Source organism: Tupaia chinensis, unplaced genomic scaffold (assembly GCF_000334495.1).
Source record: "Tupaia chinensis unplaced genomic scaffold, TupChi_1.0 Scaffold144197_2, whole genome shotgun sequence".
Lineage (NCBI taxonomy): Eukaryota > Metazoa > Chordata > Mammalia > Scandentia > Tupaiidae > Tupaia > Tupaia belangeri.
The window spans coordinates 140,280-147,434 of record NW_006204055.1 but is presented as its reverse complement, the minus strand read 5'-3'; positions in this window follow the sequence as shown (position 1 = coordinate 147,434).

The following is a 7,155-nucleotide window of genomic DNA, read 5'->3' as shown; positions in this document are numbered from 1 at the left end:
CCCCCCATACACACAAGGGGATGGCCACGCCACAATCCTGTCTCCTCCATTTTCGTCTCTGGATTTGGGGCACATGTGCACATGCACCTGGTGTGTTTTTCAAGCTGCCAGGTCCAGGACTTGAACCGTGCAGTCAGCCATGTGGGATCCAGCATCTTAACCACTACACAACCTGTTGGCCCAGTTCAATAGTTCTTTTTTTTTTTTTTAACATTTAACTTTATTTATTTGTTTGCTTATTTTAATTTGACCCACGAGGGACAGAGCAAGAAAGAAAGAGAGAGAGAGAGAGAAAGCGAGAAAGCAAGCTACCAGGTTAGGGACTCAAACCGTGGTCGGCCATGTGGGAGTCTCACGCCCTTAGACACCACACCACCTGCCAGCCCCCCCAGTTCAGTAGTTTTTAATGGGACAGTTTTATACCCCCAAGGGACATTTGCCAATGTTGAAGTTAATGTTTTAAATTTAGTTTATTTATATTACTATTATTATTTAATTTGACCAGAGAGAGACAGAGATGGAAAGTGAGAAAGCAACCCACCAGGTCCAGGACTTGAACCATGGTTGGCCATGTGGGAGTCTGACACCTTAATCATCACACCACTGACTGGCCCCATGGAATCACTTAAAAAAAAAACATTTAACTATATTTATTTATTTTAATTTGACTAGAGAGGGACCAAGCGAGGGGGGAGGGAATCAAAAAGCAAGCCACCAGGTCTGAGACTTGAACTGCAGTCAGCCATACGGGAGTCCAGTGCCCCCAACCACCAGGCCACCTGCAGGCCCCTAGAATCAATTTTTTAAAAGTAAATCGCATTTGTATGCTGTGGTGATGTTCAGTGACAAAATGTAAAATAAATCAATAAATTAAAAAATAATTTAAAAAATTTGCCAGAGTGGGAAAGTGAGTGAACCCCCATCAGGGGTGGTCACACTGAAATCCCTTCTCCCCTATTTCTCCCTCATTCTGAGATTTGGGGCACGCACACGCACATGCACACACACACACACACATGCACACACACGCACATACACACACACGCACACGCACATGCACACACCCATGCACACGCACATGCACACACGCACACACACACAGCATGTTTTTCAAGTCACCAGGTCCAGGACTCGAACCAGGCAGCTGAGCATGCGGGATCCAGCCACCTTTATTACTATGCCATCATCTGGCCCCAGAATCACCCTTGGTGTCATAACTGGGAGATGCTACTGGCTTCTAGTGAATAGGGGCCAGGGATCCTGCTTATCACCCTGCAGTGCACTGACAGCACCCCCGCCCCGCCCCAGTAAGATAATCTGGCCTCAAACGGCCATGGTGCCCAGGCTGAGAAACCACGGGGTAAAGAGAATTTGGACAGTTGGGGGTTCCCCAAGGGTAAGGGATCTGGTTTCATGCCCCCAGTCAGTCCCTATGCTGATCACCAGAGCTTTCTCATCTAAGGCGCTCAGAGGGTGGGCTGTTGAGCGAATCCCAGCGTGGCCAGCACATGTCAATCACTGGCCTAACTTACGACTCTAAATCCTCCTAGCAGTGCTGAGAGAGAACACCATTCTCTTCCTCCGTTTACAGACAAGGAGGTGAAGTAACTGACCCAAAGTCACAGCTAGTAAGTAGCAGAGTCAGGTTTCAAACCAAGGCATGCCAGGCAGCAAAGTACTTAACCACTCTGCATTGCTGCTTCCCCTGAAGAGGGAACATAGGCCCAGCCTGGGGGCGCGGTCCACGGTGTGCTGACCGCAGTGCTCCAGGCCACGCGGCCCTGTGAGTTCTGGCTCCTGGGGCAGACTGAAAACTGCATGCGTACCCTGAGATCCTGCCAAGCGCGAGGGTGCTTCTCTTTCTTCCTTTCACTCTCCCGTGCGCATCGCACACCATTCTCTATTGTGAACAAAATAAACACACTTAAAAAAATGCTGAAGGACCTGGACAATGGATGAGGTTGGGGGAAGCCCTCAGGCCCACGGCTCAGGGGACAGAGACTGCCAAGAACCAGTGCGTTCGGGTCCAACTCTGGACCAAGTGGGACCAACTGCTTTTCTACGCACCCTCGCCCACCGCTGCAATAGCGTGAAGGCCTAGGGAAGGACGGAAGTGGCGAGACCACATGAGTATCCAAGTCTGAACGCAGTGGGGGCAGTGGGTGGCAAGAAGGGGCAGTCTTGCTAAAGGGTTGGCTCTGGGGGGTGACGGAGGAACCGGAGAGACACCTAGGCTCTGGAACCAGAGGCTAAGATGGGCAGGGCCATCTCAAAGATGGACGAGCCAGAGAGGGCGATTTCTAGAGCCTGACCCCAGGACCTTCTCTCTGGCAGGCCCTCCCCTTCCCTGCCCTGACCAGTGGCTCTTCTGGTTCCTCCTCCCCCTTTCCAGCCACACCCTGCAGAGGCTGACCTCTCGCCTGTTTCTCCCAAGTTAGGAAAACAACGACAATCCCAACGTGGACTAAGAGTCAAATGAGCAAAAAGACAAATGGGCTGCCAGACAAAGAAATGAAACCGCAGGTGACAGCTTGACAGTTCAGCTTCAGCTGATGCACCTGAACCGAGCCTTAACTCCTTCCTCCGTTTTACGGCAGTGGAAGACATCGCCCAGGCAAAGACTGAGGGCTTTGACGCTCCGGAGATGGTTTAATCTCCTGCCTGGACAGCACCCTTGGACGGGGAGGCTACAGGGCAGACGTGGAAAAGGTCGATGGCATATTAGGTGAGAAAAGCAAGCTAAGAAGAATACGCGTGGGGCACCTCACTTTATAAAACAGAGCAGTTAGAGCAGTAATACACAGGCATGTAACAACACATACGTGTTAATTACGAGAGTTGGTTGAGCAGCTACTAAGCGCCCACCACTGTGCTAAGGGGTCTAGCCACAGGTACTAGCGCATTCGACCTTTCGTTATTGTTCTCACTTCCTCTGAGAGAGGCAGAGGGATTTGCAGACAGCACTCAAGCTGCAGGTTCTTGACTGCCGCTCCAGATTGCTTCTCCTGTCACCTGGGGAGGAGGTGAGAAACTTGTGGCCAGACTGAGAAGCCCCCAGGAGGGGGCAGTTCAGACCCCCATCCCTTCATGTGAGGGTCAGTGGGATTAGCTGCCATCTGACCCATCAGGGTAGTCATGCCAAGGTCAGCTGGCAAAGAGAACACATTGGCCTCAAAGGAGAGAACTCCCTTTGTGGGCAGCGGGGTGTGGACAGGCGATCCAAGCTCTGAATCAGAGGCCAGCCTTGGTGAGAGAGGCAGACGCTGTGTGTGGCTTGGGCTAGAAGTCCTGCTGCCCCACCCACTCTGGCATCAGTCCCACGTCGGGAAGCAAGGGACGCAACCTTGGGACCCACAGGCCAGGCCAGTGGGTCTGTGAGTGGACTGGCCTCCTTTGGATCCAGCGCACTCTGGGATTCTCAACTATTCTGCAAGAGACCTCAAGAGGGAGACGCCGGGCTTCTTACTGTAAATGCTGCCAGCCTAGGAGAGACTGCTTAGAAAGCAACCTCCACACCGGGACTGGCCTCGTTCTCCAGGCTGGACAAGCAAGCCGTGGAGTAGTGTGTGTGCAGCGGTGTGTGCACACGCGTGTGCCGACCCCACATTACTAGTGGTGGCTTTCTCCAAGAGGTAGGATCGAGTCAGCCTGGGCTTTTATGTTTCACTTTATACATTTCTAGATTGTTTTAATTTTATAACCAATAAGCACATATTACTTTTGTAATAAAGAAAGGGGCTGGCCTGTGACCTGGTAGTTAAGGGAGCCAGATTCCACATGGCTGACTGCACGGTTCGAATCCCAGCCCTGGCGGCTTGAAAAACACGTGGTGTGTGTGTATGTGTACCTCAGATCCAGAGAGGGTGGAGGAATGGAAGACAGAGGAATATGGTGTGGCCATGCCCGTAGGAGTATACTTCCTCCAGTATACATTTTCTATGGATTATGCCTGGGTTTCAACTTTTTTTCACCAATTTTTTTTCACCAGAATAAAATCATACTTTAATTCCATTGTTCTATGAATACTTTGAAGTCCTGTCATAAGTGATTCTTGCCTGAATCTAGGACTTAAAAAGGAGAGGAGGCAGTAGGTGGCATAGTGGTTAAGATACTGGACTCCCACATGGCCGACCCTGGTTCGCATTCTGGATCCAGTGGCTTGAAACTCATGCCAGGCATGCATGTGTGTGTATGATCAGAATCCCAGGAGGAGAATGGAGGAGAAGGGATTGTAGCATGGCCATCCTCCCTGCGGGGTGATTTCTCACTTTCTCTCTCACTGTGTCTGTCTCTGGCAAGTACACATGCCCTGTGGCAATAAATAAATAATTTTTTAAAAGGAAAAAGCTCCACAAGCGAACCCTGAGGAAACATGGCTAGGGACTGAATCTGGAATAACACTAGGCCCGTGTTCTATTTTTTTCTCTTGCTTGTCTTTCTTCTTCTTCTTCTTCTTCTTCTTTTTTTTTTTTTTTTTTTTTTGCTATAGGGCACATGCACTTGCTGGAGAGACAGAAAGCAAGAAATCATCCCCTACCCCAGGGAGGGCACGTCCATGCCACAATCCCTTCTCCTCCATTCTCCTCTTGGAATTTTGGGCATGCACACACATATGTGCCTGGTGCGGTTTATGAAGCCACTGGGTCTGGGACTCAAACTGTGGTCGGTCATGTGGGAGTCCAGCGACATAACCATTACTCTGTCTGCTGATCCCTTCTCTCTCTCTCTCTCTTATTTTTTAAGTTTGCTATAGGGCATGTGTGTTCACCAGAGAGAGAAAGAGAGAAAGAGAGGGAAAGCGAGAAATCACCTTCCAGCGGGGACGGCCACGCCACAATCCCTCCTCCATCCTCCTCCTGGGATTCTGAGCACTCATGCACACACGTGTTTTCCTTTTCTTCTTCTCCCTTTTTTTGTTTTTGTTTTTGTTTTTTGTTTTTGAGAGGTTTTTGCTATAGGTTGTGTGCACTCACTGGATAGACAGACAGAGAGACAGAAAGAAATCAAGGGACCAGCAGTTGGTGTAACGGCTATGTTGCTGGACTCCCATGTAGTCAACTGCGGTTCGAGTCCTAAACCCGGTGGCTTAAACTCACGCCAGGCACATGTGCATGTGTGCCCAAGATCCTGAGAGGAGAATGAAGGAGAAGGAATTGCGGTGTGGCCCTCCCCTTGGGAGTGATTTCTCACTTTCTGTCTCTCTGTCTTTCTGGCGAGCACATGCGCCATATAGCAAAAATCTCTCAAAAAAAAAAATTTAAAATTTAAAAAAAGAAAGGAAGAAAAAAAAAAGAAAAGAAAGAAAGAAAAAGAAAGAGAGAAATCACCCCCCTGAGGGATGGCCACACCGCAATCCCTTTTCCTCCAGTCTCCTCTTGGGATTTTGGGCATGCACACAAGTGCCTGGGTGTTTTAAGCCACCAGGTCTGAGACTCAAACCGTGGTATGTGGGAGTCCAGCAATATAACCATTATGCCATCTGCTGGTCCCATCCCGGTGTGGTTTTCTAGCTACCGAGTCCAGGGCTCGAACTGCGCAGTGGGCCACATGGGACCCAGCTGCCTTTACTACGCCGCGACCTGCCCTCATGCGCCATTTCTGGAGCTCGCTGGGTTATGGCCACATAGGAGAATGTCCCTTCATCCCAGAGACATACGTGGAAGGGTTGGGAGCGTGTCATGGTGCCTGCATCTCAAGGCATCCAGCAGGTGTGTGGATTCAGACTCGAACGCAGGCTCGTGAGTCTGTATCTGCCGGCTCCGCCATGGCGGACAGTGCAGAGAGCGCAAAGGCGGCAGAGGGGGCGGTTGGTGATGGGGCAAAGGCTGTGGGTGTTATCGTGCTGTTCTCGGACCTCGTCTGGAGCTTTGAGAATTTCAGAGTAGGTCAGAGGAGAAGTGTTCAAGGCCAAGCCTATCCTTGGGCACACGCCTGAGTCCGCGAGGCTGCCCCGGCTCTGAGCCAACGCCACCCAGCCTGCCCCAGCTCTCCCCGTACTCAGGGCCCATCTCCTCAGACCCCTAGGCCAAGACCCCTTGCAGGCCTTCTGCTGGGGGTTCGTCCAGGCTGCCTGCCGCACCCCAGCCCCACTGCGGGACTGCAGCCTGCTGCTTCCACTCAAACCGTCATCCCACAGCAGGACAAGGTAAACCAGACCCCGGTCCCAGAGCGGGGGGGTTCACATCGGGCTGTGACAGCCTGGTCCCAGCTCTGCCTTCGGTCTGGCTGGGTCTCCTCTCCCCTGCTCCGGGCATTTGTTCTCTGGGCTTGCTTGTCCACCCTCCCACACTCGGTGTGTGTCTCTCCCCACCATGGGTGAGTGTGTCCCGGGCGGTCATGGAAGCCCCCGGAGGAGATCTCCCACGCTGAGCCGCAGGCCCCGCTCCTGCCGTGGAGGTGGCCCTCCTGTGGAGCACTCAGGGAGGCCCCAGGCATAGGGCAGGGTGGGGGCAGAGTGGTTTTTGTGTTTTTGCAAAGTCAGCACTAGCTGTTTACCTGACAGTGGGCCTTGGGCTTGGTTATGCATGAGGTCAGCTCAGCTTGACCGTGGGGCCCCTTCTTGCCCAAGAACTGGCCTGGGGAAGGCGATATGGGGGTTCCCGGGTGGGGGGAATAGTGCGTCCTAAGTGCAAGAAACAACCCCAGTGAAAACCGGAGGTTTTAGAAGGAGATGGCCAAGTGCACAGGCCGGGGCCTTCCCTGGAGACCCACGCCAGCTGCCGCAGACGAGCTCCTCCCTGCAGCCCAGGAGGAGGGGGCTGCAGCCTCCCTGGGTCCCAGCTTTAGGGAGGAAGGGCAGAGAAGTCCAGGACCAAGGAATTCCAGACAACAGACTCCCAGCAGCTAGGCCTAAGCCCTCGCTTGCTGGAACTCCAAAGTACAAAATCCCAGGCCCACGGCTGCTCGCAGCGGGGAGGCAGCGGGGAGGCAAAGGGCAGCTGCTGCCTCTCTGCTTCTCACACGCGCTCTCGAGCACACCAGGGGGTGCTCTGACCAGCACCGGGCCGAAAGGCCTGGCGTGGAGCCGGGATGCCCAGGTCCACACTCTGGGCCTGCCTGCTGTGTGGTAGGGACCGTTGCCCATCTGGGGCCCAAATGCAGCTGGCATCCCCCCTGCAGGAGCTTCAGGACATGCTTGGTGCTGTCGCCAGGGGG